Raw genomic sequence first — 9,519 nt, forward strand, 5'->3', positions numbered from 1 at the left:
CAACGCAGAGGAATGTGTATTGGGTCTTGCGTGGCTCCGATTCTATGCGACATATTTTTAGCTGATATTGACACTGCGCTTGATTTGGCTTTTAATGGGGGGGAAGGTATTCAAAGTGCTTCGGTACGTCGATGACTTTTTAATTCTTTTAAAGAAAGAGGACGGTTTCACTGCCCTTGGGAGTATTTTAGATGTTTTTATTCAAGCGGGGCAGGGTTTGAGTTTCACTCATGAATTTCTTGGAACTGAGGGCTTACAATTCCTGGATCTCAGGCTAAAATTTAGTGTAGGCTATGTTTGCTGAGAGTACCTCCCACGGGTTAAGAAGTGTCTCCTGCCTTTTGACTCTGCCCACTCTAAAATAGTAAAAAGGGGCATCGCATTACAATGTCGGGATGCTGCGCTCCGTAAGTCATGCCCGCATTCAATGCAGCAAAGCCTTCCCAATCAGATTGGTCGCCTTTTAGCAGCGGGATTCCCTGAGTTGCTTGTTGTTCCGGTGGCCGAGTCTATCCTGCAGAGGGTAAAGAAGAGAGCTGGAGCGGAAAGGGCTGCGACCCAGCGATGGATGGCGACACCCGTAGCCATGCCTTATATGCATCAGGTCTCGCACAACCTGAAGAAGTTCGCGAACAGGCATCGTATTCATGTGGTCTTCACGGCTCCTAATAAGCTATCCAGGCTCTGCCCTCGAATTTGCGATGACAGGAAAGAAGGTTGCCAAACAAGCCAAGATAGCCGCTTCATGGGGTGTGCGACAGGAGTGGCATACTCCGTCCCCTTGTTGTGCGGGAAGGTGTGCATCGGCCAAACCGAACGGTGCATAAACGACCGGCTCAGGGAGCATGCGCTAAAAGTTAAGAAAAAAAGGACAAGTATGCACATTTCGTTGCCCACATCATTACATGTGGTTTTACGTGTGGTTAGGCACGATTTTATGAGACCACTATCTTAGTCAAATCAACAAACTACGCGGCTCGAGTGGCTCTAGAAGCATTCTACACCCACAAGAACTCAGATATTTGTATAAGCGAAGCGTCAATTCTTTTGCACAGTGCCGAACTGAACTATTTGAACTCTGTGACCTGAGGGACATAGTACTGTTAATTTTTTTAGATTTCTTTTTATCACCTCGCATGGGAAAGGGGCGTGACACTGGTGTACGTGGTTCACCTTATAAATCGGAGGGTTAGTTGACTGATTTAAACGGTTGGTAGTAGCGCTCCTCCGCGTCTGTCGTGTCTTCGTGTGTGTTGTGCGTACTTTTTTGCGCTATGTCTGAAAGGAACTCGTGATATGTACTTGGGCCATGCGGCGGTCGCGACAGCACCATATGGGTAGATAATAGAGGAATAATGCAAAAATCAGTACGAAAGTGTGTAATTTAACTGCCTGCAGAGCGGCGACAAATTTTCTGCACCCAAAATTAAGGAAGGGTATTGCTTCGGCTCAAAACAGAAGTAAAAGCGGGTAGCTAAAAAGGAAAGAAAAGACCAAACGAAAGCCACAGATGATGCGGCAAGTTAAACAAACCAATATCCGAGTGTGTTTGTTGGGAAGCGCCGCGAGGGCCGGCATTCAATAAACAAGGTCGGTAAAAATTGGTTACTGATGTCCTCGTAATTTTCGTTTTCACACGATAGATTTGATCATGATGCTACCTGTTTGAATAAACGGCGATAATTTCTGCGGTTTTACAAACTAATGAACAGTCATACGTTTTAATAATCACGCGTTTATGTACCTGAAGGAACAGAACCTTTACTTGCATTGATTTTTGCCGCTTTCCTATCTAAAGGACAAACTTCACTCGGCGGGAAAGTTTAGTGAAGCGGTCAATGACTTCGGACACGTTGATGCCGACGTCTCTGTGGACGTCGGCGTCCTTGTTGAGCCAGACCTTGTCGTCCGCAAAAAAGAACCGCCTCAAAAATAGGCCGTTAACTTTCTTCTGTTTTCTCGTATTTTACTTTGCCTGCCTAACCATGTGTTCCTCAGACATTGTAGAGCGCAAGTAGTTTTTCTAATCTCATGTTAAAAATATACTATCTGCGCTTGAAGTGGTCACTGGAACGGTGGCTAGAATCTGAAGCCGTTTCTACACATTTACATAGAACCTGCAGTCGCAATGAGAGAGGGCATCTTTTCCGGTGCTAAAACCTAAAAGTACTCCTTGGATGTCGTTGGCATCCTTGTTTAGGTACCTTGTAAAGAACCGCCTCAAAAATAGGCCGTTAACTTTCTTCTGATTTCTCTTATTTCACTTTGCCTGCCCTGGTCCAGCTTATCGATCACATCGGGCGCCCTTCCTGAAAATGTTTGGAGAAAATTATCAGCTGCCGGCTGGCAGTCACGGTCCTATTTAGTATTTTCGTGTGTGTGGAAGATTGCCAGCGCGGCCTTCAATTTCTGAAACGGCTTGGACACGAGGGCTCCAGTGCGCGCATGTTAGCTCAAGTTTATAAGAACATTAAACGCATAAAGTTCCAGAATTGAAAATCTAAAGCACGCCTTTGGAAATGTCAGTGCACCTTTCGCGTCATAAGTTTATGAGAACTTTATACCCATAAAGTTTCGGAATTGAATTCCATGCGCTCCGCAGATTCCGCGGCCGCTGCGAAATGCCACAACGCGCCCGCTCGCTATCGAAAAACCCTTGAAAGATTGTGCTCGGATTTGGCTCCTTGGGTTATGCGAGTCCAGGGGCGCGATCTTGTACGCGTTCCAAAATGGAGCGGAGGCGTTCCGTTCCATCGAGCCGCACACGATTGGTCCATTTGAACCGCGACGTTCAAATTGACCAATCGTGTGCGGCTCGATGGAACGCAACGCCTCCGTTCCATTTTGGAACGCGTACAAAATCGCGCCCCAGGTGCCAAGGGCGTTGCGACGGAAACCAGCCCGAGTTCGCAAAAGTGCGTGCCGAAATCTGTTTTCGAGCGTGAAAAGGACATTGTGGACAAAATCCAGAATTATTCCCGGCGCCGGTGGTTGTTCTGGTCGGCGGTTCATGCCAGCAAGAAATTATTTCGGGGGGGGGGGGGGGGGGTCTGAAGTTCCATCAGTGCTGCTACTGCTACTACTACCCCTACTGCTACTACTAGTACATTATTAATAAATAATTATTATAGAAGAAGTACAACAACAATGACAGCTTTACATGAGATCCAACGAAGTGTTTTAGCATAAGTGATGCGAATGTTCCATTGCGATTATAGAAAAGTTTTCATGTGTTAAATTTGTCGATTTGATGCAGATTGACAGTGGAAGCAACATTCTTTGGCTTACTTATCGTGATTATTTTTTTTTCATTTCCCACAAACCACATCTCCACTATTAAATCTCTTAAGCAAACTTTAGTGGACTCTGGGCTTGGATTCCCGTGTACTGGTGAGGGATAGTGCCCCTGTATACGCAGGGCCTCTCTTTTCCTCGCGCCGCCATCACCGCCGTTGGCCGAGCGTCGTCACGCCGTGACAAGTAATATAAGTCGTTCTACTCGGCACAGAAAATAGAAAATGGCGGAAACAACGCCGGTATACCACTTGCTTCAGCTCTTGTGCCATCCGTATCGGCAAAGGCGCGTTCCCACCACGGCGTCAGGCCGCACATCTGGCCGCTTAAGCCGGAGCAGCGGTCTCACTCCTATCGCGTGCACTCGAGCAGTATACACGCTCCCCCTCGTCGCCGCGCAAGAACTATTTGCAGCAACTCTGAGCATGACGGGACGCTGCGCACCGGGGCTGCGCAAATCGCAATGAAAGTGGGAAAGCTGTTTACTCTGCGCCGTACAGACGGACCGTTGTCGTCTACAGTAGTCATTAATGCGAAAACATTACATGAGCCATGAGGCAGAAAAGCCGGCGTCATCCACAACGAGTGGTATCAAAAGTCAATGTGACTTCGTCAGCGTCTTGAATGAAATCAGTAGTAATAGAGAAGATAGTAAATGGTATGACGACGTTAATTAGTAGTAATTATGGGTAGTTATTGTGAATTAAGGTGAATTACAGTGAAGTGAAATAAAGTTACAAGTTAGAGAAGGGTGACTTAAGGTGGAGTCAAGTGAATTAAGGTGAAGTAAACTATATTACAATGAATTAAATTTGGTTAAGGTGGATTAAAGTGGATCACCATATCAACTCGTAGCTACTTGGCGAAGAGTTCTGAATGGTTGTGGTCTGGTGATTAATGAACGCAGAGAAAAGAAAGTGAAGGAAGGATCGCAAACAGATTGTAATACTTAAGAAGTCTTTATTGGTAATGACTAAGAGGAGTCATAATGCATTCGCATTCAAATCACGTAAGGATACTTAAGGTACAATTTTTTTTTGCCCATGGGCCGCCACAGGGCTATCGCTTTAAACCCCACCGCGCCTCTGCCCGCCATATAACGCTTTGCAGTAAACCTTCTCTGTGATAGCGTTCATGATCCACCAATAAAACCCGCCATGTTTGGCTACGTCACAGTGCACAGCTGTCGCTTTAATATCAACAATCTTTTTAATCTTCGGCGCGAACGTCCGTCACATCCAATTATCCTCGCGCTGCAACGGCAGCCCCTGCCACATCCGAGTTTCACCCCACCGCCCGTATATTTCGGCCGGCAGCATGCTGCACTGTAAATGCTTGAAGGGGTCTGCTGCGTCACGGCGGGAAGCTCCCCTCGCTAGAAACCGGCGAAGTTTCTGCGCACGCTAAGAGTGCATGTTTATTTCCCCTTAAACACTACAATTAGCAACATCTAGGTTTCTTTTTCTTAAATTTTTGCGCGCAAACAAACAGGGACGAAGAAAAGGAGACACAAGGACGAGCGCTTTCTAACAACTGATGTTTATTATTGAAGAACCTGTTCCAACTAGGCCGACTCGCAGTTATGATCTAGGTTTCAAAATTTTAATTAAATTATCGGCTTTTACGTATTATCAGGCACGCTGTAGTTAGGGACTCCGGAATAATTTGGACCACCTGGGGTTCTTTACCGTGCACCTAAATCTAAGTACACGGGTGTTTTCACATTTCGCCCCCATCGAAATGCGGCCGCCGTGGCCGGGATTCGATCCCGCGACTTCGTGCTCAGCAACCCAACACCATAGCCACTCAGAAACCACGGCCGGTCGGAACAGATAGGAAATTGAAATGAATCACATGCATCAAAGTTTGCATTGCGAGTATTATGAAGTACATTTTTAGTTTTTTTTTCTTGCAATTTATGATATATGGCAGTCTTTGTGATGACTTCAATTTCCTGTTTTACGTTTAGGCTACTGACACTGCAGAAACTATATTTTTTGTCATAATACAGAATACAGGCACCAGAGTGCGGCTCATAAACACATCGGTATAATGAGGTGTAATTTGTGGATACATTTCTCACTATGGGTAATAATGGAGCTCCTTTCTCGCAAATATGTGTCTTGGGTCAGAGCACTTATGCTGAAAGTGGACTGATTTTCCGTGTTTTCCGTGGAGCTACCGAAGTGACTGTGAAAGCCTTTCGCTGTTTAAAGGTGTAAGCCTTTCGCTGTTTAAAGGTGTAAGCCTTTCGATGCCAGGCGCCTGAATTATACACAAAGAACGCGCTCGTCCGGAACCAGAAAAGTCGCAAGCATCATGCCAAAGTCGGGATTACCCTTCTACGGGTTAGTCGGGTCCTTGACAAAAAAAAAAGAAAAACCGGGGAGTGACAAGTCATTTTTAACGACGGGTGGTCGTTCTTATCGTGATCACACATGACGACTTGCGCCAACGTACCGCGCTTTGTCGGGAAGCTGTGATGATTCATTCTTTAGAAAGGGTATTTATTTTTTCCGCAACGTTACTAACGTCATCGGGGCAGATTTAAATATATAAAGGTCACGAGTCAGGCAGTGGTACCCTAGGTGAAATGAACGCCCGAGAAAGTTGGACTTGTAGTCGCTTTCTTTTGGAAACGCTGATAACGTCGCAGTTTAAACCACAATTGAACTTCGTACAGAGCATTTTTACCAACAGCTTAACAGAAGGCTATTCAGTCGTGATATTAAACTTATAACTTTTTAGCAGAGACACTCTCACATGACTTCAACATATATACAATAAAGGGCTCTGTAATTTCCACCGTGACTTAACCTAGGTACGTTGGCGCACTTGATGTAATCTCGTCAGCCTACTCACATATACCGCATTACTAATCATATCTACCATGGCCTCGGCTACATCCCAAGAAGCAATTGCCTACCTCTTCTCATTGCTAAAGATTCTGTAGGCGTAAGACAGGCCAAAATTAGAATATGAATGCCCTGTATGGAATTAGCATGGAACCTTCAGTGATATAGAACGTATGCATTACACTCGAGTCTGTCCAGAAACGGGCAGTAACATTAATTTACTCTGACTATTCATTTATCATCAGTGTTAATAAACAAAAATCATGCTGAGCTTCTATCGCTAGGTTTGCGTCGTGAAGTCACCTGACCTTGCACAAGTTCTAAAATTCTACGCTCTAATATTCCATCATCAAGAGCTCGGCGCTTGTCATCACGTATAAGCTAAAAAGCAGCCTGGCCTTCAGGACGTATAGTCAGCGTCCAAAGCTTTCGCATGCCTCAAGCTGAAAAAATATTATATTTCCACGCCTGAGGCACGGATCGGGGCATTCGGATTTACAGCGTATACTATTCTAGAGTAAACAAAAGTTGTGCATACTTTTACTGGCTGTGGGCGTGGCTGCGTTGAAAATGAACTTATTCGCAGAATCTCGGCCGCGTAAACTTTTGACGGTGACTGTGCCATTCAACACCTGTATTTTCTTTATTCTGCACATGTTTTTTAATGAATGGCCTTCCAGGCAACGTCATGCAATGCTTACACCTGGTTAATTTTCAGGACAGCCATCTCAGACATGATGTATTAAGTATATGAACTGAACTACTATGTAGTGTCATTATTATCACCTATGAGGTGGAATAAATTTGTGAACAAATAAAGGATAATAACATTGCCTATGAAATTTTACTCAAATCTCAGGACTACTTCAAAATTTCGCCTGTTCGTCTTGTGTACCTCCCTATGCTTTCTAGGAAACTGAAAGGGATAAAATCAAGTGTGAGATTGACATGTCCTGTGGCACCATGGCAGAAAAGGGAAGGTTTGGCTTAGTAGGACCATGTGAAAGGTTCAGCTGCCGTTGTGCTACTCACACACACGGAACGACACTTTTGTATTTTATTTATAGGCAGTAGACAAAATGATAAATGATGCTCAGTGCACGCTGGCGTGATCTTGACAAAACGACCGTACCGATATGGGTCATAAACGATTCTAATAAAGGAACATTTCTGCTAACCCTCACGGTCCTTTCTCATGTTTCTTCAATTGTTCAAACATATTAAATTTAGGGTAGAAGAATATGCGCACATAATTACTAAAGAATTGCACCAGTAATCACATAATGCATCTTCGACCTGATTCAGCAATAGAGTTAGTCAAGAACAGAACAGCAGAATGCTATATGGCAACTTCGGTAATTGTAGCCGAAAACAGTGTCTTCTTGCACAACTTTGTGGGCATAATTCAAAAAGGGTGTGGTCTGTGATTGGAGTCGTTCTCTATTTTTACACGACAGGCTACATTAGGACGTCCCAGAGTCTTTTCGCATAATTTCCAATACTCCTCTGCGTAAGTTGTGGTAAAAGGGTAAAAGGATATGAAGACTTTTAGTATTTCTGGAATTTTGTGAAGGTATATGGGAATGGTTCAAATGATAGGACACGTGCGCTGCATATTGAGGGTAGAATGTTTATGTTTCGAGGTACTGGTTTGTACTAAGCAAACACGCTTGTGCAATAATTCGGACAGCCTTCATTTGCACTGAAGGTCAGGTATACGCAAAAATTCTGCTTTGATATAATGCAAATACACTCAGTCAAATAGCTTCAACTGTATTCCTTTGTAAAAATACTACGTCTGGGGCTGCAGCCAACTTTTCTACTTCTGCGTCTTTTAATTGCACACACTGGGCGCTATTTATTTTTGTGGCACGTTTCAAGCCGCACAAGAGTTGCACAAAACACGCCTTTCCCAAGACGTAGCTGAAAAGGCAAAATATTTCTTAGTAATGTTTTCATAAATATTCACCTTAAGAAAGAAATGTACTTTCAAAACACGTTACCTGGGTTTATTTTCCAAAATACAATATACCTAAAGTGCAAAAGATGATTGGAAACACGTTCGCATGTTCTCTAAACCAGCCAGCAATTTTTTTAGGAAGACGTTGGTACAGTAGAAAGAAACTAAACAAGAACCGTAACCAAATGTCCTGCATTTCGGAATATGCCATCGGGTGGAAAATTGCCAAACTAAACAGCGACAAAGCGATAAGAAGCAGCGCGGCACAGCTGGCTTCGAACCTGCGAACTCACGATCGTGGTTATCAGCGATCTTGATCTGTGGTCGCTCAACACGCTCGGCTACCGCTTCGAAGCGCTGCTGTTGGCTAAAACTAGGTTTATATATGTACCACAATAAATTCCGCGAAATTTTTATGAAAACTGCGATTTTGGAACGACTTCTTTGCCATTTCAAGAACTGCTGCTGCAACTAGCTGAAAGCTGATTCATTGAAGTTGATAAATCCCCAGGAATGCGTCAGTCAATGCAATAGGTTCATCGCAAATTGCTTTTTACTGGCCAAAAAAGTCTCCAAAATTTTGGCTTTTCAATAGACTCCCATAACTGAAACTTCACCCGCAATATGGAACGAGTTTTCTGCCGTAAGTAATGGTACCACTTGCATGTTATTTCGGGCTAAGCGCCAAGAGCCTATTTCCACGGGAATATTTTAAAACACGGCTTCTATGATTAGTTATTTGGAAAAAAAAACGACGCTCTCCCGTAGAAAACGCGTATGTTTTCAGAGGCGGCCGCTAGAGGCGCTGTTCGGCGATGTCCCAAATTCCTGGTAATGTATAACAATTTTACACGCCTTTAATTTCAAAATATTTTTCTTTTAGGCTCATGGTAACTACGAGGCTATTCTTTTATTTTGTTTTTAATGCCTCCCCATAATTTTTTTGTATGCTACATACTGGGGCCGGATTCACAAAAACGTTCTCACGCTAAAACTGTTCGCAGAAGCAGGTGTCAGCCAATCGTGGTGCAGCACTTACGATCGAAAAGCTTTGTGAATTCGGCCCCTGGTGCTTTGTTACTCTGTTTTAGATCTTGTTTGGTTTGGGTATCACTTCTTATAATGTTACCTTGAAAAAAGTTTTATTGCGTGTATACATGCTCCCCGCTATAATCCTCCTCGAGCGAATATGGGACTGCGGGATAAATAAATGAAAGGCTGTTCCAGTGACTGAATCGTCCTGGTTCTGTTTTCAAGAAGGCTTAAATGTGCGTGCGATGAGGCGAAATTTAGTCACGGTGTTACGCAGGCTAATAACCAAAGTGGTCAATGCAGCAATAAAACATATACGTACCACCGCAAATATACACAGGCTTCAAGCGTTGAGTTGTACGAACAATGCTGAAAATG

Source organism: Dermacentor silvarum, chromosome 9 (assembly GCF_013339745.2).
Source record: "Dermacentor silvarum isolate Dsil-2018 chromosome 9, BIME_Dsil_1.4, whole genome shotgun sequence".
NCBI classification, from domain to species: Eukaryota; Metazoa; Arthropoda; class Arachnida; order Ixodida; family Ixodidae; genus Dermacentor; species Dermacentor silvarum.